Raw genomic sequence first — 4,262 nt, 5'->3', positions numbered from 1 at the left:
TTCAGTGAGCCTTTTTTCCCCCATATTTATGCATCCCAGTCTATTTGACTAGCATAATCAGAAGAGTACATAGTGATGCAAGGTTTTCCATATATATATTTAAGGATTCTGGTGTGATCTAGTATTTAAAGAAATGGCACATGGGTACACACACGGCAGACAGAAGGCGGGGTGGAGATACGCCTTACAGACTAACTAAATCATAGATGTGTAAGCTTTCATGAACCTGAGCTGCTCCCTCAGAAGCTGCAACACAGCATCTGATAAAGTGCACTTGGATGTCTGATTTAGTTAGTCTATAAGGTTCATCTCTACCCTGCCTTCTGCCTGACTTCAGACCAACACAGCTAACTGCCTCTGTGCACACAGAGCAGAGTCACTGTTCCATTTAGTTTTTATTTGATTTATATGCTTCCCTCCCCCAAAAGGCTCAGAGCATCTTATGATGAAATCAAGACAAATAGGAATTATGGAAACTGGTCAGTTATTAAAATAAAACTGGAAATAATGGTCTTCTACCACTTCTGAAGATTGGGCGCTGGGTGAGCTTCCAGGGGGAGGAAGTTCCAAAGCGGAGGAAACTACTAAGGATGACCTCCTTGTATTTTTGCCAAGCAAGCTTGGTGCACAGATGGAATTTGCAGGAGGTTGCTCGTGACTGATCTGAGGCCTGAGGGATTGGCATGGAATAGAAGGGAGAAGGCATGTAGGGCCCAAGCCACTTAGGTCTTTATCGGTCAAAGATAGCACCTTGAATTATGCCTGGAAAACTACTGGAAGGCAGTGCAGACTTGAGAGCACTGGAGTAATGTGCTCCTGGTGACCCACAACTCTCAAGGTGGCCCATCATGTTCTGCATTAGCTGCAGTTTCCAGACAGTCCTAAAGGGCAGCCCCCACAGAGTGCATAGCAGCAGTCTAGTCTCAAGGCTATGAAAACATGGAAGATGGTGGCTAGATCCAAACCTTAAAGTAAAGGTTGCAGTCTTCTTACCTGGTGGAATTGGTGGAAGGTGCTTCTAGCCATCACTGCCACCTGAAAATCCTGACAGTTACAGTCTTAGGCTGGGTCTAACTTCACCTCTGAATGCTACCAAACACGTACTTTGGATTGGTAGGCAACAATAACTGAAAGCATTGGAAATATCATTTCTGAGTTCTACTGGTACAATTCTTAAGTTATACTAGTACAAGCTGTAGCATGGTGTAGATTTATACATGTATGCTGGTATAATGTATTTCTTTTCTTGTATAAAATACTGGCATAAAGAACCTGCCCAAGCTAGCAGTATTGTAATGCTCTAACTACACCCGGATAGAACAGTACAGTAGAGAAGAGAATCCCTTTAGTGGAAAGAGCCAGTAAAAAAAATTATTTAGGGGAAACATGTAGCTGACACACTTGAATTAAAGGACTTTGTCCTGGAGGGAGTGAGGCGCGGGGTGGGGGAGGGGGCGGGGGGGAGAGGTGTAATTCAGCTTGCATGGTTACTAAAAAGGCTGCTTTCCCATTGCTGAGTGGGCGATGTTGTGTCTCTGTTTACAGAGATGCTTGAAATAACACACTCCACATTGAAATGAACTAACAGCTGAACCAATGCTTCCAGCCTAGCCGATGGTCAGCAAAGAGTAAACAATCCCAATGCATCTCCATGTACAGAGCCCTGGGGAAAATCTGACACAGAGCCTTCAAGGGCAGCCTCTGTCTTGGTTATTTCAAAGTCCTGAACCAGAAACAAAGGGAATGTTCCCCCACAACTAGGCAGCTCCTGCTTGGATCCATATGGCCTGGCTTAGTTTTGGACAAGAAATCTCAAATTGTGTCACTGGGGGTGCATCTACACATGCAATTAATGTGAAGCAATACATTCTGGAGCAGTTTTAGCTGGAGTAAACTACTCCTGGGCTCAGCATTTGCACGTGTGTCTGGGACAGCAGCAGTTTGAGCCAGGGCAGAGCAGGGAGCCTGGGGGTCAGCTCTGGGTGGTTGCGTCAGGTGGTGGAGGAACTGGCTGAGGCACAAGGGTGCTGAAAGTGCAAAGCCATGTAGGTTGGTGGCAGGCAAGTCTTGCCCCCAGCTGGCTGGGCACAATATATGCCTGCAGGCAGCATCCACGCATGCTTTTAATTGCAGTAAATTACCCTGGCTTAAAATAGTACTGTCAGGGGCTATACTATCTTACTGCAGTGTTAATTAGTTTACTGAGGCCTAATACTGTCACACTTTTAAATGGTGATGCTTTACTCTGCAGCTAATTAGCCCATTCCACAGTTAAGCCCGCGTGTAGATGTGGTCTGGAAGAGCAAGATTTAGAGAGAGCCTTTGCTCCAGGCTGCTAACAGGATTCACAGGATGTCTGCTAAATTTTCATTCTTTGAGCTCTATTGGTATCACACAAGCACTTCATTAACAGGGTTGTTTGGGGGTCCAAGAATTGCATGCAAAGGTGCCAGAAAGAAGGAAGGTATATCAGCAGAGTTGTGTGATGAGTGAGGCCTGCTCTGGTTGCTTTATACCTAGATCAAGGCAGCACCATTTTCCTCTCTACTGTTAATATTGCTAATTGGCCTATAACATTTTGTTATGGCTCCTTATCTAGCGTGATATGGTTCCTTAGCTAAGCTCATTAGGTATAATCAGGATTTCAGAGAGGAGGCAACCCAGATGTCTGGAATACCTCCAAAGCAAGAGGGGTTGCTAAAAAACAAGGCAGTTGAGTCCTCCTGATGAAAGAGGCTTCTTATCTTCATTCCCTGCCTCTCTGTGGACTATATGGTTTTTTTGAGTCATCAGCTGAAGCCCTATAAAGGGTCAGGCACAAGGTTCCAGTTCAAGGTAGCTCTGGGTTTGTTATTTTCAGTATTGTGATAAAAGCTGTAATCGGTGAACAGCAGATGGAAGGAATACTCATCTTAGCAGGGCAGGGACCTGGAAACCAAATGCCAGAAGATCAGAACAAGGACGACTCCTATTCTCCCCTTCTTGCTGTGTTATCGGCCACAGCTTGCAGAGATATTGGCATTGCATCAAGATGCTAGGTTGCGTGCAGTATTTGCCTCAGCTGCCTTAAGAGAGAACATCTCTAGCTGGGAAGCCAAGGCACTGCAAAAGGTATTCATAACATATGGGCCAACTGCCTGGCAATCCTCCAGTTCCAGAGAGATGCCGGTGAATGCTACTTGGACCAGTATGCACATGCACGGGGTGTTCCTTCTGGGATTGCTTTCAGAGCTGGAATGCAAATACATGCCCCATACTTCATTGCTGTGACAGCTCAGAAATGCTTGCCACTGCCAAGTAAACCGTTAGTTTTGTTTTTTGGTTGGTTGGTTTTTGTTTTTTTTAGAGCTTTAGCTGCAGGAAGATCTTGAAATAAATCCCCTGTCATCCTCAAAACTGGGGCCAGGAAGTGGGTGGAAGAAATGGTTTTACATCTGCAGAACACATGAACTTCAGCCATCCCTGGCCTCCAGCTTCTGTCAGCCTCTTGGAGATCTCTTAGATGTGCAGTCCCCGTTTCACCTATCTGGCTGAGCTTCCTCTGGTGAGTACTCAGAAGAACAAAGTTGGGTCCCTTTCCAATGAACCTGCTGAGCTTCAAACTTCTGAAGTCTGAACAGAGTCCAGGGACTGCTCTACGCTTGGGGTCTCCTAGGATGGGGTGCAGATTTTCCAAAGACCTTTTTTTCCAGCTCACATATGGATAAACCCTGGCAGTAATAACAATTAAATAAGACAAAACAATTTGAAAATAGGGCTCTGAAACAACGCCCAAACTAGATGGTAGAGGCAGTCATAAACTGAACTCCTGCATTGATGGACTCCTGACATTTGGGTCTGAATTACAGATACCAACCTGCATCCATTTTTTTTTAGCTAGGGCTAATTTCATGCCATACACTTATCCTGTTGTTTTCATCAGATGTTCTGTAGATCATGGAACAATATGATACAAAGTTGTGTATCAAGATTTGGCTTCAGTGTCTCAAGATGTGAGCATGGTTGTCCATTTGCCCTTGAAGTGCAAGGTAGGCAGCAGTTAAGATGATATGCTCTACTGCCAAGAGTCTCACAGGACTTTATAAAATTTCCACTGAGCAGCACAAACCCCTTGTGAGGAAGGGGAGTAACAGTGCCTTTGTTTTAGAGAGCAAGATACTGGCAGAGAAGGGTCAAGTACATGGAGTCAGGAATAGACCTCAGGAGTTCCAGCTGTTCACCACAACTGCCCCTTCCACTTCTTCAAAACCTTTGCCATACAA

This window comes from Crocodylus siamensis, chromosome 8, assembly GCF_052110815.1.
Source record: "Crocodylus siamensis isolate JL-2025a chromosome 8, ASM5211081v1, whole genome shotgun sequence".
Lineage (NCBI taxonomy): Eukaryota > Metazoa > Chordata > Crocodylia > Crocodylidae > Crocodylus > Crocodylus siamensis.
The sequence above is the reverse complement of the archived record's forward strand: the minus strand, read 5'-3'. Positions refer to the sequence as shown.